We start from the raw sequence: 27,632 nt of genomic DNA on the forward strand, positions 1-27,632 counted from the left end.
TTTCATCATTGAGCATGATAATGTTGAACTTGGATGAGGTAGTAAGAACCAAGGATGGAGCATTGTACCTCTAAGCAAACAGCATAAATAATGAATAAAGAATATGGACCCTCCATAATGGTTCATGTTCATATGATCGAGGTATACGCTATAGTCAACAAGCTATAGTGATCCATGGCTGTATGTTGCATATGATCACATAGCTTAGTGAGCTTCCCACATAGACACCATTAGTACATACCCCAGAATTTCATCAAAAATAATTCATAGAAGACAATACAAATAATGCTTACGAACCATCTTGACCACTCTAATCATTTGTGGATATCCCCAAGTAGCATAGGAACCTGATATATATAAATGAATGAATAACCTATAAATCAACCAAGTATTTGATAGCTTAAACAAAATTTTCTTGTCAAAGAAAAATGTCATTTTGTCTTTGTTTTGGTAAGGAAGGATGCATCCTTGTTAAGATAGTTTGCATGTCGATGTTGATGTTTGTTGATTGATGTTTGTTTGGTTGATGTCTATTTGTTTGATGTCTATTTCGATGAGTATGTTCAAAAGTGTTGCCATGTTTTTGATTGATTTTTGATGTTTTATGATGGTTTTTGGATTTTGTGATTGTTTGTTTTGAATGTTTTTGGGATTTTGTGAGACAATGTTCCAATGTTTTTGATATTTTGATTGTTTTGAATGTTTTTTGATTTTGTGAGATAGTTTTCCAATGTTTTTGGTCTTTTGATTATTTTGAATGTTTTTGGATTTTCTAAGTTAGTTTTCCAATGAAGAACCCAACAAATCACAAGTAATGCAGAATCCACTTCCCTTAATAGATTAAGGGTGTTGCCCCTAGTGTAGGCATGATTATGAAAAAATGGGATGCAAGATGCATGAAGTACTATCTTTGATTGCGGATCAATAACAAGGCGTGGCTTTGACGAAAGGATGAATGGATGTAATGAATGTGATCACAACAAGCTTGAAAGACAATGGAGCTATAGCCTTTACGAGTGGTGCCTGTTTGCCAGGTTTTCACCGTCGCACTTACCCAAGGTGCCATCGGAGTGGTTGTTCACCGTTTGCATGAATGATTTTTCTTTACTATTTTGATGTTTTTGTATTTTCTTCAAGACATTTTTCTGAATGTTTTTGGTGTTTTTTTGGTATGTATGGGAGCCTAATGCTCTATGCAGCTTATGTATAAAACCGTTTAAGGTGCATGTTGTTGATTGGATCTACTAGGAGTTCTCCTTCTAAAGTAGCCAACTGATATGCCCTGGACCAAAATATAGTAGTGATAACATATGGAATCAACCAATTTGATTCAAATTTTTCCTGATGTTCTTTGTTTGGCTGGTTACGAGGATTCTCTCTAAGATCAAGATCACCTACCTCAAATGTACAAGGTCTAACCCAATGATTATAGCTTTTTCTCATGTGCTGCTGATAGGCTTTGAGGTGATTGTATGCAGCTTGTCGTTTCTCATCAAGTAGTTCCAAGTCTTGGAGATGTGAGACTCTATATGCTTCATCATTTATGAGATTATGTAAGGGAACCCATAAAGATGGTATCTCAACCTTGATAGGTAGGATACCTTCTACACCATAGACCAGTGAGTAGGGAGTTGTGCCTGTAGGGGTTCAAATGCTAGTTCAATATGCCCATAGTGCTGGATTTAATTGAACATGCCAATCATGACTGACATCATTGACTGTCTTCTTTAGAATTCTTAATATGTTATTGTTTGATGCTTCGGCCTGAGCATTTCCTTGTGGGTAATAGGGAGTGGAAAAGCAGTGTTTGATGTGAAACTTCTCACAAAGCTCACGGACATCCTAATTTTTGAATAGAAGATCATTATCTATGATGATGGACATGGGTACACTATACCGACAGATGATGTAATTAAGGATGAATGAGGTGATCTTCTTGTCAGTGACTTGGGTAAGTGGAACAACTTTGATCCACTTTGTGAAGTATTCGGTGGCTATAATAATGAATTTGTGGTCGTTTGATGAATATGGATGGATTTTACCAACAAGGTCAAGTCCCCATTGACAAAAGGGCCATGGTGTTGTGATTGGTTGCAATTCATGTGCTAGTGCATGTATCAAGTCTCCATGAACTTGGCATTTCTTACACTTTTTGACAAAGTAGTAGGAGTCTTTTTCCATGGACAGCCAATAGTATCCAGTGTGAATGAGTTTCTTGGCTAGTGAAGGACTGCTTGCATGAGTTCCACAAATTCCTTCATGTATCTCTTCTATGGCCTTTTTTATCTCATCCTATTCCAAACATTAAAGGAGAGTACCATCAAGACTGCGTCGGTATAGGGTTTCGGCAATAATGGTATATCGAGCAGTTTAGTGAATGAAGGTTTTACGTTGGTTATTCGATTGGTTAGGAGGAAGGGTCTGATCACAGAGGTAGGTGTAGAGCTCACTCTACCATAGGGATTCGAAACTGACAAGGCAATATATCATCTTAGATTCAAGGATAACATAAGCGGGAATCCAAAGTTGTTCTACCAAGAACACATAATGTGTTGAATTATGTGGAACATCTAGGAGAGATACGATGGTAGCCATAGCATCAGCAACTCAATTCTGATATCTAGGTATCTGCTCAATTGTGATATTGTTAAATGATGCCTTTAGATTGTCCACCATTTGCTTGTATAGCATGAATTTGTCATCCTTGGTCTGATATTCATCGGTTACTTGTCGGATGACCAGTTGGGAGTCTCCATATATCTGTAATTCTTTCAATTTCCATTGTATGGCTAATCTGAGTCTTGTGATCAAGGCCTCATATTCTGGTATGTTGTTCATGCATACAAATGTGAGCCTATAAGATTTTGGGATGCTGTCACCTTGAGGTGTGATAAACAAAATGCCTACCCTCGAGCCATGCCTAGTGTATGAACCATCAAAGTATAGTTTCCATGGTTGCACTTTTGTGATCATGAATAGCTCTTCATCTAGAAAATTGGAAATTAGAGGATGATTGCCTATGATGGGTGCATCAGCCAACTGATCTGTAATAACTTGACCCTTGATAGCTTTACGGTCTACGTACTTGATGTCAGATTCACTAAGAATCATCACCCATTTGGCCAAGTGACTAGTCAATGTTTCTTTGCTGAGTAAGTATTTGAGTGGATCTATCTTTGCAATGAGTTGTACTTTGTGTGTTAATAGATAGTGCCTCAGTTTGGTGGCTGCTACAATTACTGCTAGGCAAGCTCACTCAATAGGTGTGTAATTAAGTTCATAGCCAACCAATGTGTGAGAGATGTAGTAAACAACACACTCTTTTCCTTCTGCATTCTGTTGAGCTAGTAGTACTCCCAATGCTATATTAGTTGATGAGATATAGAGCAATAGAGGCTTATTCGGATCTGATGGGATCAGTAGTGGTGTATTCATGACATAATCTTTAAGCATCTGGAATGCTTGCTAGCATCTAGTATCCCACTGAAAGTGGATGTTTTATGTAGTAGGTGTGTAAAGGGGTGACACTTATCTTCTAGTTATGCAATGAATCTTCAGATGGTCTATAGCTGACTAATGTTCTTGGGAGGTGGCATTTCCATGATTGCTTTGACCTTTGTAGGATCGACCTCAATACCTTTGCTTGAGATAATGTATCCTAGAAGCTTCCCTGAGGTTACTCCAAAGACACATTTCTTTGGGTTGAGTCAAACATGATATTGTTCCAGTCTATCAAATATTTTCTCTAAGATTTCTAGATGACCTTCTTTTGTGAGTGATTTTGCCAGTAAGTCATCAACATAATCTTCCATTATGGTATGCGTCATATCATGAAAGATGGTAGTCATTTCTCTTTGATAGGTTGCTCCTGCATTCTTTAGACTGAAAGGCATCACATTTCAGTAGTATGTTCCCCATGGACATGTGAAGGCAGTTTTATGTTGATCCTCTGGTGCGATCTTTATCTGGTTATACCCGAAAAAGCCATCCATGAGTGAAACCATGGCATGTCCTACCATTAGGTCCATTATTATGTTGATGTTTGGTAGGGGGAAATCATCTTTAGGGCATACCTTGTACAGATCTCTGAAGTCAGTACAGATACAAATGCCCCCATTTGGTTTACCGATAGGCACAATGTTGGAGATCTAATCTACATAATCAATTGGTCTAATGAAACCAACATCTAGGAGTTTCTTAAGTTCTACCTTGACTAGTACCACAATCTAGGGATACATCTTGCAAAGTTTCTACTTGACAAGTTTAACTCCTTCTGCTACTGTGAGGTGATACATGACTAAATTAGGATCAAGACCAAGCATGTCTACATATGACCATACAAAGTTGATCTGACACTTTTGGAAGAATTCAACAAACTTGGGTTGTTCTTCTGGAGTCAAAAGAGATTCTAGATGTATGTGGTGAGAAGTTTCAAGAGTCCCCACATTGTATTCTTTTGTTTCCTCGATGAGAATTATTGAGCATTCCTGTTGTGTACTAGAGGGGATAATGTCAAACCTTTCACCCTTAGGTGCCTTAGAGAGGTTTTTACCATTGGATACGCTCTTTCCTTTTACTTTTGTGGGATCAAACAGTGCTACAGTGTGGTTTTCACTGGAAGATCCATGTTTTATTATTATATTTTTGTAGCTGAAAGGTTTGGCATCCACCCCAAAGCATGTTGTCCTACTCAGTTCTATGGTGAATCTAGCTTTGTGATCCCCACTTAGTATGTTATCCCATAGTTCCAAAAAGTTAATGATCACCGCATCGTTTTGGAAGTGGTCAAGATATGGAGGATTAGGTTGGTTCCATTCGATGAGTTCAGTATGGATAATAGGCATTACCTCATCGATTAGGTTAAGTTAATTAGATGTGTGACTAAGGGTCAAGATGTTATGGTTAAGGTCATTGATGGTACTCTCCCTATTAGAATCAGGTGTAGGATGTGGCGTAGGGTCTGTGGAAGATGTTTCCAGTTCAGGAACCCAAGATATTTTAATTTGCACTTCTCTATAAATAGGGATGTCTTTGTGAGGTGGAGGGGGTGATGTGTCTTCCTCATCTGAATTATTTAGATGTACTAAATCAAACTCCCACTCATGTGAGTCAGTCTCTGACTCAATTTTCAGTATCCGATTGCTATACCATACTAGGATATCTTTTGAGTTAAACATTGCAGGTGTGATCGGCTGATGTACCATTGTAGATGAAATGATCGGTGCTATAGGAAGAATTATGGGGATGAGTGAGTTTGATACAAGGAGTATCAACGGTGTTGACTCTACTGCTTCTACTGGAACTTCCAGTGTTGTTGATACTGCTATGGGTCCTGGTATAGTTGTTTCTACTAATGGTGCTATTGATCTTATTGCTGCTATTGATGGGGTTGTTGGTTTGATTGAGGGAATGACTGGTGTCGTGGATGGTTTTATTGGTATTTTTAGCCTCAGTGGGGTAGTTGTGATGGTGTACGAGGCTGCTGATATGATCAAAGGTGACCTCTTTATAGTAGGTTGATATAGAGGTTTGTTGGGTTTCCCTTTGAATCTGAGCTTACGTAGGATCTCCTTTTGAAAGCTTAATCCTATGTTATCTTTAGGCTTCAATTCTAGCTGGAGTGGCTCATGTCATCCTTTCTTACAAGGTCCCAAAGCACTTTGACCATCATAACCCCTTCTTTGCATAATGAGAAGGCCTTTTCCATATTGATCTGTGGGAAGCTTAGCTTGTGGGATGTTCGTGGTGATAGGATCTTTATAGATCCATTCTGCCAAGTCCTCATCTTTGGTCTCTTCTTCTTGACTCTTTTCAAGGATGAAAGGTGTCAAAGTGCATGCTGGTTTGACCAGTGGTGTTTGAAGTAACCATTGAGGTTTACCATGAGTTATTGGAGTAGTGGGCATTTGTCCAACACAAAAGAGTTGGCTTAGATTGTACTCTTCTAGGACCTTCCCCTGCTATTTTCATCTTGAGCTTCTCTTGCTTGGGTATAGTGGTGTTTGAACTAGAAAGAGAGGTTGGACTGATGTATGAGGTGGAGGAGATGGCTTCCTTATTGTTAGGAATGGTAATCTTTGGTTGATGATTGATATTGTGACAATATGCAAAGGGATTTGCATCTCCCATGATTGTAATTTCTACACCATTATGAGGGAACTTGATACACTGATGGTAGGTGGATGGAACAGCTTGCATGGTGTGTATCCAAGGTGTTCCTAAAACAAATTGTATGGCAGAGGAAGGTCTAGAGCCTGACATATGATGTGCTTCACCACTGGGCCCACTCAGAATGGTAGCACAACTGCTCCTTTGGATGAACTCTTTGCATCATCATAGGCTTTGATTGTTATCTTCTTGCGGGGATCCACTGATTCAATTGCATATCTCAATGTTGTGACCAATTATAGTGTAAAGATATTCAGGCCTGCTCCATTGTCGATCAAGACTCGCTTGAACCTATGTTAGTTGATAAACCCTTCAATGTGGAGTGAGGCATTATGAGGTTGTTGGAAGGATGTATTGTCACTTTCAGAGAAAGTGAGACAAGGTGATGACCTTAAATTTCCAACCATGGCTTGAAACTGATCTGTATTTAAGTTTGCAGGGACTGATGCCTCTTGGAGAGCTTGATCCAAGATTATTTTATGAGATGGGGATAGGCGTAATAGCTCTAAGATAGATATTAGTGCAAGCATCTTATCTAATTGGTCCACAAGGTTATACTACTTTGGGATAGACATGGTGCCTTGTGGAGCTACTTTTATGGTAATCTTGTCGCAATGTGTAACAAAATTGCAGTTGGAACTAGGATTTTTTATGGTAATAGTTGGAATTTGTTTGCTGGTATCATATAGGTGATTCACAATGTAATTATAGGTGGCTTGTGTATAATCAGTGGTATCTATGTTTCACCTTGAAGTAGAGGGACCCCTTTGATCTTGTGATGGAAGTGGATTTTTGAACATGATATGATCATTGTTTGTTGTCTTTGGGTCATGTCCTTCGATTTCAATCTCACCTTAGTTAATAAGATCTTGAATAAGATCTTTCAATCTATGACAATTGCTTTTCTTATGCCCTTTTCCTTAATGGAAATCACAATGTTCAGTATCCCTCCACCATGGTGGTTTTACCTGAGGTTCATAATTTGATGTTTTGGGTAAGGTTACCAGATTTGAAGAAACCAATTGGTGTAACATTGTTTCAATGGGTTCCCCTAAGGGAGTGTATGTTCATTTTGGTTTAAAATTTTGTTGACACTATTTGGATTCCTCTTGAGGTATGTTGCATCCTTGATTTGGAATAGAAACTATGTTGTTCTTGGGTGGGGGGTTATGTCCTGCAAATCGGACCATAGGTTGTGCACTTCTGATAGTTCTAGCATCCACAACCCCATCATTGATGACATTTTTGTTTTTGTTCCAAAAGTTAGGCTTGTCACTATTGAAGCACAGGCGAGGGCCATCCTTAGGCTCATTGTAGATTTTGATCAACCCTTTTTTTATGAGATCCTGCTCACACTTTAAACCTTTGGTGATCATATCATTGAAGGAATCTGTGCCTTTTACGTCTAGGTTAAATTCCATTTCATTGTTTAAGTTGGAAATAAATATTTCCACTATTTCTTGTTTAGGTAACTGAAAGGGGATGATCCTTCGGTGAAATGGTGGGCTTCTTTCCTGTACTGCCTACAACCTAGGTTCAAACCCTATGGGTTCATCTCTATCACATTAACAATGGAGCATGCTTTACCATGGGGAGAACCTTGGAAAAATGGTGGGGCTTCTTGCCTATAGAGCCTGCATCCTTGGTTCAAACCATAAAATTTAAAGGGGATGACCCTTTGATGAAATGGTGGGGCTTCTTGCCTATAGTGCCTATAGCCTAGGTTCAAACCCTGTAGGTTCATCTCTACTGTGTTAACAATGGAGCATGCTTTACCATGGGGAGAACCTTGAAGAAATGGTGGGGCTTCTTGCTTGTAGAGCCTACATCCTTGGTTCAAACCATAAAATTTAAAATGGCAGAGCGAAAAGGAGCGGGAATCCCAAATTTCAAATTGGAAAATGGCAGAATTCTTGGGGAAGGTGGATTTCCTGGAAACTGCTATTCCTCTGGGATTGGATCTGGCAAGCAAGTAGGAGGTCAGACATCTCAAGGGTTATAAGAGGACAAGGAAAAAGAAAAACTGGGAGAAGAAAAAGATTCGATCCCCAAGGACCCACACAACAGAGGAAAATGGAAAAAATGGTCTTTTCTCTTTGGAGTGAAGCCACTGGTTAAATCTGGGCTTCCAGAAGTAACGAACATTTTAGACCCCACCTCTGGTCTGGTCAATATTTCCATTCTAGACAAAGTGGTTGATATGACTGTAGCTAGCCTATCTATGACATTAGTGGGATGAGTCTTTGGCTTTAGGCCTAACATTGATGATGTTAGGAATTTCATAAGGAGAAAATGGATTGTAAAAGGATAAGTTGAAGTGGCGGTGCTGCCTAGAGGGTTTTTTACCTTCACTTTCAACTCTGAAGAAGACATGAACAAAGATCTTTGTGAAGGCCTTTGGATGTTTGGCAAGTCTTCCCTGGCTCTCTAGAAATGGGCCCTGAATCTCATCCTAGATGAATCCTTCTTCGTTTCTGCGCCAGTCTGGACACGCCTCCCAGGTCTTCCGCTCGAATACTGGAACGAGGAAGTTTTCAAGGGCATTGTGAAATCCTTTGGATAACTCTTGTCGATTGACCCGATGATGGTGGCTAAATCAAGGTTAGTCTTTGCTCGCATTTGCATAAATGTTAACCAAATGATAGATATGCCTCAATCCATAGATATCATATCTAAACTAGGAAAATGGTCCCAAGCTATTGAATATGAATCTCTACCATTTGCCTATTTCCACTATAAAAAATTGAGGCATTGGGAAAAGTCTTGTCCGCTCAAGAAAGGCAAGGAACTCAAGACTAATAGTAATACTAAGAACAAAAATATCTGGCAAATGACAAATAAAAAAGAAGATTCATCAATATCTGAGTCTAACCAAAAAAAGGATGCAATGAAACTTATGAATGAAGTCAAGAGGACTAGGAGTAGTAGCAATGATAAACATGATTGTGTTTGCTCCAATGACCTACTAGAGAGCTCTAAAGAAGCAAAGCCAAGAATTGAGTTGATCAATAAAGAAAACCTAGAAGTTCAGGAGAATGAAACTATTACTCAGGAGAAGGAAGAAACCATTCTGGACCAGGAGGACAGATTAGCTAGCCAGGAGAAGGAAGAATCCTATCTAGCCTCTTCACTCTCTAAATCGGCCGAGGTAAACTTTAATGAAGCCCAAGACCCTTCTGATACTGAGCCCTTACTACTTTTAACTAATGGAAGCCCAAAGCCTCTCCTCTGTAAAACCCCTACCTGAAGTGTGCATATACTGGATGAGATTCTCTGAATACCCAGGTCGAGAGAAGGAAAATCGAACAAGGAGGAACTCAATGGAGGAATCTCAACTAGAAGCAAGATTAAGAAAAAGGTAGATGTTGGAAATCAAAATAAAAACCAGGGAAGGCCATCCCTAAAACATCAAAGGGAACAAGAAAGTTGGAAGAACCATGCTGATGGAACACATTGTTCCATCGAGTCAGCCCTATCCCCAGTTAAAGCATGAAGACTATATCTTGGAATATCAGAGGGCTAAACACCTCCCATAAGTAGGATGTGTTACGAAATGTCATCAGAGATCATAAACCAGATGTGGTCCTTGTTCAGGAAACCAAGATGTCTAAAGAAAAAGTTGAAAGGATCAGAATTTTGAAAGAAAACGGAGTCATAGGAACTAACTCAGAGGGTGCTTCTGGAGGAACTGTGATTTTTTGGAACAAAAATACTATAATAGGAAAGGAAATCATCTTTGCTTTTAATAGGAACTCAGTTTTGCTTGAGCATATTAAGGACAACTTTGTTTGGGTGTTATCTAATGTCTACGCTCCTAATACCAAATCCGGGAGAGCTAAATACTGGAAAAGCCTTGCCGTTGATAGACTCCAGTTTGCTGATCAAAGCTAGATTATTATGGGAGACTTCAATACCCCGCTCAAAGATGACAAAAAGATGGGAGGTATCCCTTTACATCTTGATGGAAAATAAGACCTTATGGATTTCATTAATGACCAAGCTCTCATTGATGTTGATCTCCAGGGCATCAATTACACCTGGACCAATAGAAGAACTAAAACTGATTTGATTCAAGTTAGGCTTGATAGATCTTTAATTTCTCCTAACTAGCTTTCTAAGTATAGCTGCTTCCTTGGTTCTGTTATCAAAATTGGTTCAGACCATTTCCCCATCTCCTTTTGTGCCAACTCTTTTTCGACAAAGAGAAACTTCCCTTTTAGATTTGAAAAAGCTTGGCTCTCCCATCCTTCTCTGGAAGCCTACATTGCTGAATGGTGGAACTCTAAAGTGGAGGGTAAGGCTCTTTTTAGAATTGCTAAAAAGCTCAACATCATAAAAGCCAAAATTAAAACCTGGAACAAAGAGATTTTGGGGGACATATTCAAGAACAAAACTCAAGTCAAAGCTAAATTAAAGTATGTTCAGGATAGAATCTAAGAGGTGGGGTTGACCAAAGATCTTAGGATGGCTGAAAATGATCTCTTATCTAAATACCACTCCATCATTTCTAATGAAGAGACTTTCTGGAGACAAAGATCCAGAGCCTTGTTCTTGAAGGAAGGAGTTAAAAACACCCTCTTCTTTCACTTAACCGCTCTTAAGCACAGGGCAACCAATAGAATATCTAGACTAACCTACAATAAAGGTGTCCTAGCAGAGGATTGCGACATCAGGAAGGAAGCTCTCAAGCATTTTAGTACCTTGTTGGGTGAAGTGGATAACCTGGATTACAGTAAGCAAAATACCCTTTTACAAGCTATCCCTTCTATCTTGTCAGAAGCTGTCAATTGCCTCTTATCCTGTATTCCTTCTAATCCTCAAATCAGAAAGGTGGTGTTCTCCTTTCAGGGTAATAAATCCCCTGGCCCGGACAACTTTCCCATGTTTTTCTTCCAAAACTTCTGGCACATTGTGGAGGCTGACATATGCAATGGTGTTAAGGAATTCTTTGTCTCCAGAAGACTTCTTAAGGAACTGAATGCCACTTTCATTGTCCTTATCCCAAAGAACCCCGGAGCTGATTCTCTTAACAAGTTTAGACCCATCAGCTTGTGTAACTCTGTCTACAAGATCCTTTCCAAGGTTTTGACTTCCAAGTTGCTGGATGTTTTCCCAAGGATTATCTTTGTCCAACAGAATGGCTTTGTCCCCGAAAGATAGATTTTGGACTCTATTATCTCTGTTCATGAAAATATCCACTCCTTGAAAGTGGTGAATAAACAGGGATTCTTCCTTAAGTTAGACATGGCTAAAGCTTTTGATAGAGTGAACTAGCAGTTTCTCCTTAGGATCATGAAATCATTTGGTTTTGGCGACAAAGTTATCCAGCTCTGTTCTCAACTCATGGAAACTTCCTCCTTTGTTGTTATTGTTAATGGCTCCCCATATAGTTTCTTCAAAAGTTCTAGAGGTCTCAAATAGGGAGACCCCATCTCCCTTATCCTGTTCACTATTCTTGCTGAATGCCTGGGTAGATTCATCCTTAAAAATGTGGAAGAAGGAAATCTTAAGGGTCTGAAACCTTCTTCATCCAATGCTATCTACTCCCATGAACAATTCGTTGATGATTCTATCACCATCTTGGAAGCCAAAAACATGAAAGCCATTTTGAATACCTATGAATTTGCCTCAGGTCAAAAAATCAACTGGGATAAAAGCTCTTTGTTCTTCATCAACACCCCGGCCCAAAAGCAAATTAGGATTGGTAGGATTCTTGGTTGCAACATATCTAAGTTTCCTTCTACCTATTTGGGGCTTCCTCTGTGTCTCAAGCCCAAGGATTCCTTCTGGAATAAGTTAATTGATAGAATCAACCTAAAACTCATTGGCTGGAAAGGGGTTGTCCTTAGTCAAGCTGGTAAAGTCACTTTGCTCAAAGCCACTCTCCAAAATCTTCCTATGTATGCTCTTAGCTTGTTCAAAATCCCCTCAAAGTTTGCAGAAGCTATTGAAAGAATCCAAAAAAAGTTCCTTTGGTCGGGTTTGGAAGTTAAAAACAAAATCCCCCTTATTGCCTAGAATAACATTTGTTCCCCTAAGGCCTTAGGTGGGCTAGGCTTAAGGAACATTAGTTCTATGAATAAAGCTTTATTAGCCAAGACAATTTGGAGATTCAAAGGGGAGGAAAGAGAATGGAACTCTATTTGGAAAAACAAATATCTCTATATGCAACCTTCTGAGGAAGAATTCTTTGACAACTCTTTCTTTGTTGATGGATCTGCCATTTGGAATGTCATGCAATCTACTAAAGGTTGGGCTACTACTGGCAAAACCTGGAACCTTGGGGATGGGAGGAAAAAAAGATTTTGGGAAGATAGATGGATCCTGGATAAACCTTTGGAGGAAATCCCTATCCTCAAAGATTGGAAAGACAATTTCAAATGCAAGTACGGTGAAATGGTAAGAGATTACTAGAGAAATGGGGACTAGATTGACTTTAGCCAGCAATGTCCGGATCTCAAGTTCCTTCAGATTGCTCTTTCTGCTAAAATCCCTAGAGACAATAAAGATGACATTCTGATATGGGGGAAAACTTTGGATGGGAAATACTCTCTTTCCTCTACTGTGGCTATTCACAATGTCCCGGTGGAAGCTATTCCCATCTAGGCTAAAGTTTGGAATAAGAACTTAGTTCCCAAAGTAAACATCTTCTTTTGGATTTTCATCCAAAATAAGATATTAACTCTAGATAATCTTCATAAAAGAGGCATTATTTTTCCTAATAGGTGTTCTCTTTGTTACAGGGAAGAAGAGACAACTTGCCATATTCTCAATCAATGCTCTTTTAGCCAAGATATCTAGAAAATCATCCTTTCCAGGTGGAACCTGAGCTAGGTCTTCCCAAACTCTCTTGGTGACACTTGGCTTCAATGGCATTTTCCTAACTCTAATCCTAAAATTGTGGATACTTGGAGACTTACTCTGCTGATTGTTATTTGGAATATATGGAAAGAGTGCAACAACAGGATTTTTAGAGATAAAAGGGCTATTCTTGAAGTGGTTGCAAATAAAATCTTTAGGAGTATTTTTGAATACCTCTATTGTACTGATCAGGGACTTGCTACTAAAGATGACTTCAAAGATAGGTGGAATCTTTCAACTACTACTACTAGCAAGGAGAAAGGCAGAGAAGGTCTTGTCTGGTGTTTTCCCCCATAGGGATGGATTAAGGATAACTTTGATGGGGCTTCTAAAGGGAATCCGGGTAAAGCTGGATATGGGGGCATTATCAGGAATTTTGCTGGAAGTTGTCTTAAGGCTATGGCTGGTCCTCTGGGGAATCAAACTAGCCATTTTGTTGAAGCCTCTGTTGCCTTAAATACATTAATTATAGCCAAAAATCTTAATTATGATAAAATATGGCTTGAGGGGGATTCACTTAATATTATTAAGTGCTTAAAGAGGGAATCAAAGCCTTCTTGGTCTATTGAGAATATCATCATGAAAGCTAGAGAGATCATCGTCAGTTTCAAAGAAATTATTATACAACATGTCTTCAAAGAGAAAAATAGTGTTCCTAACTATTTAGTGATTACTAGAGTTAACTCTAATGCTCAAATGATTTGGCACAAGGATGATCTCAATTTAAATATTAAAGAGATCCTCAGAAAGGACCGTTATACGGGGAGAGAAGGACAATTAAATCATGACAAGTAAAAAGAATCATTTACGCCTTGCTGGAAAGGCCATCATTACTTGGCATTGTGGCAGATCTCCTACTATATCCAATAAATCACTGCACACTTTGTGGGTTACTCAGTGCAAAAATTTGAGCAGCATCGGGAAAGAAGGTCTCAATTTGCAGAGAAACAGAGCAAATAGCCTACATCCAAAAATGGGAGGAGACCTAAGATGCGAAGAACCTAACAACATGTCGACCTGGAAAGCAATGCCTAAAGTCTGAGAGAAGCTGGAGAAGGGCTCTCTTACTAGCTTCATGGAAAATCTTGAGGACTATGACAAAGGTAGGGTTAACTTAGCCATTTCCAAGATTTCCAAAAAATGGTCTAATGGCTCTTTTAAACTTTACGAAGTTAAATTTAAGCTGGATGTTGGGCTTATTTCAACTATGACTGGAATACCCCACATCGGGCTTAACTTCTTTCGAGACCTCAAGGTTTCCAACAATGCAGTTAACCTATTCCCACAGAAAGAGAAAGAGCGGGCCAAAATTGGCAAGGCTACCAAGCGCTACTACGAAGCTGCAAACATCAAGAAGTTGTGGGGCTGGGTCCTAAATGCAATCATGGAGTATATTACGGTTGAAGGCCATTTCTCCAGGGCCCACACCTACCACTTTGTGTTCTTAAACCATTTCAGAAATGACAAAAAAGTGTCTCTGCCCTACTACCTTTTTCAATCCCTTTCCAGGTCCCTGAACAAACACACAACTAACCCTTCCAGCCCGATTCTCCATAGTGGGCTCCTGCTGCTCATCTATGATCATTGAAAAACCCTCGCTCTATAGGAAAATAAGTGGATTTTCACTTCCTCGAGTAAAAGAAAGATGGAAGAGGGAGAAACTAGCAAGGAGAAGGCGTCATCCAACAAGAAAAGGAAAAGTGCCCCCGAGTTGGAAATAAAGGACATTGTCAAGGAAAGCAGTGGTATGGAGATGGAAGAATCTAATGGTGAAGACAACTAGAAAGAAGAGGAGCTAGGCAACAAGGAAGAAAGTGGAGATTTTGAGCCTGGTTAAGATAGCCCTATTCTAAGTGATCACCCTAGTAAGGACAATAGCCATCTGATGGAAGAAATGGCTCCCAAGGATAATGAAGAAACTAAAGTTAATTCTAAGAAGGAAATAAACAAAGACCTGACTGAGGAAAGGGATAGAAAGGACAAGGAAAGTGCTAGTGAGGGGCTTATCTTGGATAATCTCAAGAAGCTCTCGGAGGCTAGAATGGATTTTGATAGACAAACCTACGAAACCCTGAAAAACCTAGAAAAGAAAGGGATAAATTCAGATAAAAAGAGGGAGGATGAAAATAGAGAGCATATTAATTGGAAGCAGGAAATGGAGAACAAGGTAAAATCGCTGTAAGAGGGAAAAGAAGCGATGAAAAATCTGATGGGAGTTATCCCAAGTATCCTCTCTGCTGTCACCAAAAACTTGGAGGACATCGCCAAGATCTTTTACCATACTCCCAAACTAGTTGTGGATCTTGACCTGGAGGAGGAGACCATCCAGACTAGAAGTGGTGATGCAACCTCGATGGGCGAGACTGCGAAGATAACTAGGGCTAGTATCAAGAAAGTTGTGGTTGCCACTGCTAAGGACTCTCCCAACTTCAAAGACAACATCAAAGAGCTGCAAGAAATTAGTAGCACCCTAGCTAAAGCCCTAGAAAAAATCTGATTCCTAGATGGCCTGTTGGCTTTTCGGGGCTTTTGTGGGTTTTCTTCATTTTTTAGATGGTTTTTTCTTTTTGGTTTTGTTCTTCTTTGTTTCTCATGGATTTTCTATTTAAGTCTTTCTTGTAAAGGGTTTCAGGGCCCCTTCAAAACTTGTTTTTTCATTAATCAAAAATTGAAGGGAACGTCTGCTAGACATTTGATGCCATCGTTGTAGAAAGATTGAAAATAGCTCACATGGTTTTTGTTTAGTGTTACATAGATCAGCCATGGTGATATCACGTTCAATTTTGTGTGAGGAATGTGCTAGGAACTTTTGGACTAGTTCTTCAAAGGTCCTAATGCCACCTGGTAGTCGAGAAAACCATGATGTGGTTGTTCCTCCCAAACTTCGGGGAAAGAGTCGCATTAGGTATGTATCCTCGTATGCAAATTCTAGGCACGCTGAATAGAATTCTCTAACATGATCACGAGGATCTCCTTTTCCTCTATACTTTTTGAACTTGGGTGTTTGAAGCCATCATGGAAAAGGTGGCATATGAAGATTCCTATCAAAGGGATAGGGACAAATATCATTAAGTGAAAACTGATTAGTTTTCACACCACTATGAAGTTGTTGCTAAGATTTTTGACTTGTTGCCACAACATGTCTATTTCATTTGGAGGAGGAGGAGGTGGGGAATTACCTTGATGAAGGTTGTATCTGATGTGATCGTGGCCTCTTTCATCCTCATTATGACTTTGGTGTTCTAATTCTTGTCTTAGTTGTGTAACATCAAAGTCAGAAGGTAGTTTGGCTCCCTCTTGAGCAAGTCTCAAAAAGTGAGCATCAGCATTGCTTCTGAGTATTTCATCAAAAACTCTATTAAAGAGAGGGTTATTTTGTGCCCTTTCTATTGCTGCAGGAGTAGGAGTACTTGGATTTTCATCATTTATGTTTCCTCCAAGGACTTCTTTGAATTCATTGATGTTTTCCTCCTCTTCTTCCTCAATTTCCATTTGTCTAGTTCTTGATCTAGCGTGAGCCATTTTGTTCACAAGTTTTTGTTGAAGTTGGGTGAAAATGATGAGTTGTTGATGAAATGATAGATTTATGTTTGGTGGGGTGTTTTGCATATGAATCTCTAGCACTAAAGGTAGATCTCACTAAAGTCCTTTCTTGAATTGCTTGTTGTGATTAATTGACAATGTTTGGTGTGATAAGGTTTAGAGGGATCTGAGATGTGTTACAGATTCAACTACCTAGTAATGAGAGGATTTACTCAAAGATTAGTTTTAACTTGCATAGAAATGCCTCTTAGGATGAGTTTATCCTAGATGTAGAGTCACTCTAAAAAGTGATGTATTATGTTTGATTCAAGCAATATTGAAAGAGAACTTAGGACAAAAACCTCTTGATGTTATGAGAGTTGGAATGGATTGATGATGTGTGGATGGGATAATGGATGAAATATTTAATTTTAATAGAAACTTTGTGTTACAAAAGGAAGAAACTCTGCCTGTTCTTGTTCAAGGGTTGGTGGTTCCTCCCCAGCTGAGTTGTATGTGATACAAATGTCTCGAAAGAAGTCAGGATTGATTTTTCCTCCTTTGTTTTTGTGATAACTTAGAGCTCGATATTGCATAAAAGCTCTATGGTTTAATGACTCTTGATCAAACTTGTTTGATTTACCTTGAAGATAAAGACACATGTGATGTAAGAAGGCTCTATGAGAGACAAAGATTTCTCTATTAAGATAGAATAATTTCCTCCTTTTGATTAAAGCCTTTGAGCTCAATGGTCTTCTCTTCAAGTTGACATGTTGATGAAGATTCTTCTTTCTTAAGATGTGAAGAATGGTCATATAGTTCGATACTCTTGCTCTTTGTTTTTAATCTTTTGTTGGCATTTTAAAAATGTTTATGTTTGATGAATACTTATTTTTGGAACTAATTTTTTATTTTTCTTTGACAAGAAAACAAAGCAAGCACACAAACACAAGAATGTTGCCTCAGAAGGCACAAGTAAGTGTGGGTCTAGATCAACCCAATCCTTGGACTTTTATGACTCTTTCCTTCAAATGTGTTTCAGGTTTTTTCCAAATCCTAAAGTTGGCTCAATTTGTACTGGTCTGACACAAAATGAAGACACTTCAAATACTCTTTATCCCTAAGGTCAAATGGCCAGTTGTGATAATTTCAGCCCACATCTTGATATTTCTTCAACTTTGGTACTACATACCTTATGAATCCCATCGTGGTAGATAAGGATGTGATATACTAAGTCTTGCACAAGCATAACAAACAGATGATCCCTATGATGGGGGAGTCACCACTTTTATTAGGCTACAAGTAACCTTTCAAAAAGCTATGTTTCTACTCAAGGAAATATGTATGGTGAGTATCTTGGGAGAAAAACCATCTATGCTCTTACATTGAACTTCTCACAAATATCCTCAATCAATAGAATGGGTGGGCTACTACTTAAAGGTGTTTATTAATTTTTTATGTTTTTGGACATAAGTTCATTCTGCAATGACTCACTTAAGAGCCTTGTAACCTGTGGTGGGGCCCATTTGTCCTTTCGGCAAGTTACACTGTAGGAACAGCTATACCCAAGGCTACAACTTTCGTTCACACCTAATTTCTATAGCCGCTCGAAGGATTTACTGTGTGAGATCATTCCCAAGAGTGATCAATCTCTTGGTAGGCCTCTCTTAAAAAGATAAAACTTGAGTGTTACTAACACTTTTCTCTTGCACCTAGGACCAGGAAAGCCAAGGGAGAGGATAGTGTGTGTTAGAAGTAGGATCACTCGACAAACTCTTTTGCACAAGTGAGCCAAACACAAAATACACTTGTAATGATGTTTTATCTATTTGGAGATGTTGCTCCAACAACCATGATGTTCTTTTTAACTTCAAAGGCAATATGTTTGAGTAAACTAGGAATTTGAAATCTTGGTCAACTGAAATTGAAACATGTATGCATGAAGTAAATCGTTTTTGCAAAATGAGACAAGTTGATTGTTCTTTTCATTTGCCCAAAAATTGAAGTGTGGATTGTGATTTTTAATTCTGGATCGATGCAAGGAAATCAAATTTTTTGTTGTTGATTTTTAAACACCAAAAGAAAATGAATCCTAACTTGCAAAAAGAACTAAAAAATAAAATAAAATAAAATAAATAAAGTTGTTTTGTGAATTTTTAGAGCACCCAAAAAAAATGAAGTGTTTCTGTGATTGATTTTTAAGCACCAAAGGAAAATTTTCAAGTTTTCCTATCTTGCATGAAAAACAAAAATTTATTTTTGTAAGTTTTAAAACACCAAAAATGAAGTGTTTTTGATCTTAAGTAACAAAAAGGTTAGTTTAAAAGCTACACACGAAACAAAAAGTTAGTAAAATCCGAAGATATGGTGGGCTTCCACAAGCCTAAAAAAAATAATTCTATCGGTTACAAGGGCCTTTTTACAATGTTTTGTTACAATAGTGCTACTCTATGTGAAAATAGAAGCACTACTTAACACAAACATGTGAAAGTATAGACAAAAGCACTAAAGCAGGATATTAATGCAGAAGGACAAAAGCGCTAAAACCGAAACAAAAGCGCTAATAAAAAGACAAAAGCACTAGACTATAGATAGAAGCACTAAACTTTGGACAATAGCACTATTGTAGAAACAAAAGTGCTAGGCTACTAAATGACAATAGGACTAAAGCGCGAATAAAGCATCGAAGCACAACCTATGTGTCAAGCTAAATAGTCAAAAAGTTATTAAAAAAAAATTGTTGTTAGTTTCACATCGGGTTCACCAAATGATGCTTTGCAAAATGGATAATGTTAGACTAAAACCTGTGGTGGTATAACACACAAAAACATAAGAAACAAAGATAAATGTTAGTGTTAATCAACCAAAAACTAGTCTAAGCAGGCATATCAAAAGAGACACTAAAAACATGATTAAATATTTAACTATGGAAGTAAATATAACAAGGCATCTCCAAATGCCTTCTACCATGCTCTTAGCTCCTTCTCCCTTGTTCCTCTCCTCTCTAAGTTCCAAATTAGTGTAGCTCTTAGCAGTTTTTTGTACTATGGATGCCTTATGAAGATTCAAGATTGAAATGATGATGATTAATCTAAATTGTTGTGCAAATGTGAACATGAGCTAAAATAAGAGATTATCTAATTAGCTAGTGTTGATAAACAAAAGAGTGAATATGATTGATTATCTAATGCTCTCTAAAAATGACTATAATGTAAATGTTGGCATATGCACACTCCAATGAGACATTGTATGTGATTGAAGGTTTTGTCATTGATGGCAACCTTGCAATCCTATGGCACTAGCAAAGGCAGTACACTGGCATCAGTGGATCACACTCTACATGGGCACTCTAGACACCGACACCGACACAAAGAAAGGAAGTATACCGACATAGAGGTCGACAGGATTTTGTTATATTATATTTTGTTTATTATTGTAAAAACTTTGTAAGCTGACTTGGCAAATTGTAAAATGACTCTTATATATAAAAGAGATCATTGTAGACATTTAAAAAAGGGATATGAAAGCAATAAGGAAAAATATTAGGTAGACCTATTATGCGAAATAAAGGGTAAAGGGTTTATGTAAGAAGCAGAGCAGCAACCGGTATTGGATCAGGTATTATAGATGCTATTGTAAAGAAATACAAGATATTGGATTTGTATAATCCTCATTATAAGTCAATGAGACTTCCCATTGAGCAGTGAGCTCTAGGCAGTTGGCCTTCCTGCATGTGCAGGCCCCTATTGTAAGTAATATTCTGTTATTGGCTAGTGAGTGAATATTGTGGGTCACAAATCCCACAAAGGTTTTTCCCACACCGGGTTTCCTCATTAAAACCTTGTATTATGGTGTGCTTTTCATGTGGATGTTCTTAATTCTTTTTATTGCATTATTTCTTGCATACCGATACACTATTATAATATGTTCTGCATGTTTTAAGTCAAGAAATTCTAATCACCAGTCAGATATTGATTCACCCCCCCCCCTCTTAGTATGTATGGGATTCCTAACAATTGGTATCAGAGCTTGGTCCTCTATTTTCAGAAGCTTAACAGTTTGAGGAAGATCTTGACACCGGTAAAGATGGAAAATCTGATGAAGCAACTTGAAGGAGCTGTTTCAGACTATGATGCAGAGAAATTGAAAAATATCAAACTAGAAGATGATTTAAGGGCAATTCAGGATATCATTCAGGCACTTCAAGAGAATCTTACTATTGCAAGAAATAAGAGAAGAGAACTTTGTGAAAAATTGCAAAATGAGAATGATGAAAAGGAATCACTTAACGATATGATAAGCAAGTTGAAACAAGAGAACATGACAACAAAGATTGAGATGCAGGATATGACTATGAGATTTTGCAAAGAGATTGAGGATAGGAAGAAGAATGAAGAATAATTGACCAGAAGACTAAGTGATGCAACAAATGAGAACACAAGACTTAGCTAAGAAAATGACATGTTGAAGATAGATCTGATGCATACTCAGAATGACTCAAATGAATTGATGAGACAAAAAGAAGTCTTAGAAAGAGAACTAGAAACTACAAATCAACATAAAGAAAAATTCAAGAAAATCTCAGAGGAACTTGGCACCTTGCTGAAGAATCAAAAACCTAAAGGTGACACTTCTAGAATTGGCTTTGAAGTTGGTGAAAGCTCTGGTACTGCAAATACTCAGGATCACAACAAACCGGTAAGACAACCTAATGCTTATAAGTTCAATGGAAAATGCTTTAACTATAATAAGTATGGTCATAGAGTAAATGAATGTAGATCTAGAAATTATCAGAATGTCAACACACCCACCGTAAATGTTCAAAATGCAACAAAGCTAGTCACAACTCTGAAAACTACAGAATGAATGTGAGATGTTATGTTTGTGGAAGATTTGGACATTTATCTAATCAATGTAGAACACAAACTAACATAGGTTATGGGAAAGCTATTCAGAAGAATAATGTAACTTGTTATGCATGTAACAAGATTGGGCATATTGCTAAATTCTGTTGAAGTAAAGGAACACCACTAGACAACAAAAGTTCTAGCTTGAAAGGTAAAAAAAAAGTTGAAGAGGTTAAGCAAGAATTCTCAAAACAATGGATTAGAAAAGCTGATCTAAATATTGGGAATACTCCTCCACCGATAGAACAAATCAATGCTTCACCAGCAGGACAGAGTGATGCTTCACCGGCAGGACAGAGCAGTGGACCATCGATAGGAAGTTCTTCATCTAATTGAAGAAAGTTTCCTTGAGGGTTTGGCAATCTAATGACACATGTGCTATTATTCCCTTGGTTACAGATAATAAGTTGGAAATTACTTTTTACTAGCAGACAATGTTAAGTGAATACTTAACCGACATGCATTTAATGTGGTAGATGGCAAAAAGACACTATAAAATTGAGGTTTTGGCTCCATTCCATTTCACCGAGATTTCAAACCTACGAAGAGCACAAAGATTCCAATCTAAGGAAGTTTGAGAAAGAGGCAAGAACACTCCAAGCAACCATCCATCCTAAAGACAATAAAAGGTATTTTATCATGGCATCCACCTCTACAATTGAATATATAGCAAACCCTACTATTGTTGAAGTTATAAAAAGACCTAGGCCCATATATCAGTTAGTTCTTGAGGTAGCATAGAAAGATGATACCTTAGGTTCTTTTTCTCAAATTCCTAAGGGAGTTATTTATGCTGAAGACCCCAGAATTTACATCCACTGCAACATTGAGGAACTAGGAGATGAAGAAATTAAAACCATGTTTAAAACTATGATAATGGATGAATTTGACAATATAAAAGATGAACACAAGATCATTGAGACCCTAGGATTCATAGAGATCCTTAATATTCTTGAATTCCCCAAGGATGTGATTAGGATAGTCTTAAGTAGGGTACATGGTGAATTTTTCTGGTTAGATGCAATCGACAAAATCACTAAGGAAGCTGTGAAAGCTGTCACAGGGTTACCGACCACCGGTAAAGGCCAAATAAAACTAAGAAGGTAACCAATGACCTAGTTACAGACCTAATTGGTGCAGCATTCGACAAAAGGTCCCTAAGAGTTAATGATGTAACAGACATTAATGTGAGATTTATCATCATGATATTAGGATATATAGCTACTCATGCAAATAGACTCAATTCAATTTCAAGTTTATGCATTAAGAGTGCTTATGATATGGTCACAGATAATGCAAAGATTGATAAATGTGAGTGATTAAAGGATGAATTAATTGACAACCTTGGAAAGATTAATAAGGACAAGAAAGGAACTTTCAGGTTTGGAAATCTATTAGTATGTCTGATGCTACATATAGCCAAACAGGTTCCCGGTATAGACTACAAAGAACTTGGATATGATATACTGGTAGGTAGACAGTTAATAGAACTATTCAATAACATGGGAGAAGACAAGGAAAACAATATTCATGATTTCTTTCAAGCACTAAAGGCCAAAATGAAGAAAAGAATTAGGTTATCACAAAAGATTGTCGACAAATACAAATATGAAATATGCTTTGTAATCAAGAAGGATGAAATCTGGATGGAAGCAGTCATCCCTAGGATAGTTTGGGTAACTGAGATGGGTTATGAAACAAATGATCATATAATTGAAACATATGCTAAAGCACTTCTGGAAGCCCCCAGAGAACCTAAGGAAGAAATATTTGGTAGTGTAGAAACCATTGAAAGCCAAATACAATCAAAGAAAAGAGTGAAAAAGGTTGAGGTAGTTGTAAGGAAAGGTTCCAGACAAGCAAAGGCCATCAAAGAAGATTTGTTGAAGAAAACTTATAACAGAGGATGAGTTAGCAGCTCCACAACCCGAAACTCACCTATCACCGATAGGTACTTCTTCAGAGAGTGATATGCCTACAACCTTCAAAATAGTTGTAAGGAAAAGATATCCTTCACCGGCAACCACACCCTCACCTAGGAGGACAAGACAAAAACAACAAGTAGTGAGATATCTGGTAAGAAAGGCTACACCAAAAAAGAAGAAACTGACACCCAAAAAGAAGAAGAGGACAAACAAAGAATTGGCCCCTCTTGATATATTGTTGAATGAAGTTATAGAGGAAGGTAAATTGAAGAATATAGAGAAAAAATATGACACTTTAATAGTTGATGAAAAAGAACAAGTTGAAAATAGTGTTATATTGCATATGGATATGTATAAGAAATTTTTGATGGAAGTAGCAAATGAAATTTCAAATGAACTATTTAAGAGACTGGAAGCAAGAAGACAAGCAGTAATAGAACTGGATAAGAAAATAAAGATTGAGAAAATACTTGTTGTATATCTGGTAAATTCACCCAAAGAAATCAATGACCTAATTGCTCAAGCTAACTGGTCAGTATTTTCTACTGCACACCAGCACATTGCTTTAATGGTTGGAAGAGTTAATGAGGTGATTGAGGAGATAGAAAATTGATGGGATATATTCCTAGTTGAAAAAGAAAAACAAGAAGAATACAGGAACCTCAAACCTATAAAAGTTTATCAGAAAGATAGAGACAAGGGTAAAGGTAAAGCTGGTGGACCACCTAGTATCAAGGTTAAAGATAACTTACCCCCACCTCCTTTGATTACTCCACCGGTAAAAAAAACAGCTACAGAAGATCAACCGGTAGCTGAAAGTATGGATGTAGAGGATGGTAATCCTAATCTTGAAGTCTTATATACTATGGATGTTGATACTCAAAAGATCAACATTATGGTAGACAAAGATATAGTTGATAAAACTAAAATGGCTAGTGAGCCTCTGGTAGCTGAGCAAACTGAAAAATACACAGGAGAAACCAACAGATAACAAAGAGCAAAAGGTAGAGACTCAGACTCAGACTGAGACAATGCAACAAATAGAAAAACAAACAGAGCAAAAGGCTCTAGAATAGGAACAACAACAACAGAAATAGGAACCACAACAGCAACAAGGATAGGAACATAAGGAAACAGTGCCACCAGCAACTAGAGAAGTAGAAAAACCATTGCTTAAGGAAATGCAGACACAAACAGACCTACCAGAGGTCAATACAAGCTTGGTTACTTCCATAGGCGGTACTCAAAATGTTGGTTCATCATCAGGCTACAAATCAACTAATGTGACTAAGGTACTATTAGATTCAATAAAAAAGATAATAGACTACAACTCACAAGCTTATAAGGCAATTGATGATACCATACCAATTTTGAAGGTAATTGCTCCTAACTATAATATAGACAATAAAGATTCTTTAGGACAACTTGATACACTATGTAAATATATCATAGAAAACATTGAAAAAATAAAGGAAGAGACATTGAAGGATAAAGTAGAAATTGAAAAGCAGAAATTCTTTGATGAACAAATAAAGAAGTGTAATAGAGATTTTGACACACTTCTACTGGAATTGTGTAATTTATTGAAAGAGTACAAAACTCTGTACAAAGACACCTGTAAGACAAAAATTTTGACTATAGATATAGACAAGAAGGTGAGAAAGGTACAGGATGAGATCAATAAACTTGTAGATAATTTTGTTAACTCACCTAATACACTATCAATTTTTGAGGAGAAGATAACAAATTTTGAAGAAGATTTACTTAAATTGGAAAGAGAGAAAGAAATAATAGTGAATAAGGCAAATCATTTGAGATTAAAACTAAGTCCAAGATTGGAATATCTAGCATCACTACGAAAGGAAGTATCTGAGGCACTAATACAGGGATAGAAAACATCGGTAGAGCATTTGCAGCATCTCACCGGTACAGTTAAGAGAATAGAGATAGCAATAAGAGATAGTAAAAATTTTATGGAGAGTATAAACTTGATTTTGGCGAATCTATTTCAAATTGTAACTCTCCAGTTACAAGGTTGAAACTACAAACTCTACTGACCTCTTGACAACCTTTGTCATTGATGCCAAAGGGGCAGTAGTGGGATGAGAAAATTCAACATCACAAGAATCATATGCTCAAGGGGAGCACACACATTTTTGGTAACTTTTTTTGGACTTCACATTTTTGATACACTTTTGAAATTTCTCATGAGTGTTGCCATCAATGCTAAAGGGGGAGATTGTTTGCATATGCACACTCCAATGAGACATTGTATGTGATTGAAGGTTTTGTCATTGATGGCAACCTTGCAATCCTATGGCACCAACAAAGGCAATACACCGGCATCAGTAGATCACACTCTACACCGGCACTCAGGACACTAGCACCGACACAAAGAAAGGAAGTATACTGGCACAGAGGCCGACAGGATTTTGTTATATTATTTTATTATTATAAAAACTTTGTAAGCCAACTTGGCAAATTGTAAAATAACTCTTATATATGAAAGAGATCATTGTAGACATTTAAAAAAGGGATATGAAAGAAATAAGGAAAAATATTAGGCAGACCTATTATGCGAAATATAGGGTAAAGGGTTTATGTAAGAAGCAGAGTAGCAACTGGTACTGGACTAGGCATTATAGATGCTATTGTAAAGTAGTACAAGAAATTGGATTTGTATAATCCTCATTTTAAGTCAGTGAGACTTCCCATTGAGCAGTGAGCTCTAGGCAGTTGGCCTTCCCGCGTGTGTAGGCCCCTATTGTAACTAATATTCTCTTATTGGCCAGTAAGTGAATATTGTGCGTCACAAATCCCACAACGAGTTTCCTTGTTAAAACCTTGTGTTGTGGTGTGCTTTTCATGTGGATGTTTTTAATTCTATTTATTGCATTATTTCTTGCATATCGGTACACTATTATAATATGTTCTGGATGTTTTAAGTCAAGAAATTCTAATCACCGGTTAGATACTGATTCACACCCCCCCCCTCTCAGTATCTGTGGGATTCCTAACAGTAAATGCATACAAGTTTTCAGGATCAAGATTATGAAGAAATGGGCTCTATTTATAGGAAAAATGGAGCAATGGATGGTTGAGATTGAGTAATCTCAACAAGGGTTAGGATTGAATGATATTGAATCCATGTGAGGGATTTCAACCCAATCCTAGGATGACAAGTGTCAACATGAGATGGGTTGAGAGGAGAGTGAAGAAGCATTAAATGCTTGACATGACCTGAGGGTTAACTTGGGAGTTAAGGTCAATGTTGGGTTGAGTGAATAAATTTATTATCCAAAGGATAATGCTTTTACCCAATGGATAAATTATTGTGCAAAGGTTAAAGGGATAACCATGGTCAAAGAAATAAATGCTTGAGAAGACACATGGGTCACATGAGGGTTGATTTAGGGGTTAACCATAAATGGTCATGTAAGAGCCATTAGTGGTTTGGAAGACTTTGGAGGTTAAATTGTTGAACACACAAAGCAATAAATGATTTTCAAAGACTTTGGAGTCTTTGAGAAGTGACTTCAAGTTGCTTAGGAATGTGACAATATTTAGGGGAAGGGGGTTAGGATTGCAAGTGGGTTTGGTCAGTGAGAGAAAATAGGATTTTTATTAAAATAAAATTTATTTATTTCAATAAATAGGTGCAAGTTACATTTTTAGGAAAATGCAAGTGGGGGTGGATTTAATGATTTAAATAAATGTTTTATTTAATTTATTTAAAAGAGGAAAGGGGATTAAATTGAATAAATAGAATTTATTCATTTAATTGATTGTGAGTTTGGTTTAATGAATTAATTAAAATAAATTGAATAATTTATTTAATTAATAGGAGAATATTTGAAGATGAATTAATTAAATATTAATTCAATTAACTGGTGGCTAGTGGATTTTTAATCAAATAAATAGTAAATATTCATTTAATTAAATTGGACAGATTTATGTGACTACAAAACTAAATGGGTTTTTAGAAATAAGTTGAATAAGGATGGTCAAGTTATAAGGAATAAGGCTACATTGGTTTGTAAAGGATATTCTCAGAAGGAAGGAAATGATTATGGAGAGATTTTTGCACATGTAGCTAGGATTGAAGCTGTAAGAATATTTCTTGCCTATGTTGCTTATAAAAACTATAAGGTTTATCAGATGGATGTTAAATGTGCATTTTTGAATGAGGATCTTGATGAGGAAGTTTATATTGAGCAACTTGATGGTTTTTTACTATCAGATGACACAA

This window comes from Cryptomeria japonica, chromosome 11 (assembly GCF_030272615.1).
Source record: "Cryptomeria japonica chromosome 11, Sugi_1.0, whole genome shotgun sequence".
NCBI lineage: Eukaryota > Viridiplantae > Streptophyta > Pinopsida > Cupressales > Cupressaceae > Cryptomeria > Cryptomeria japonica.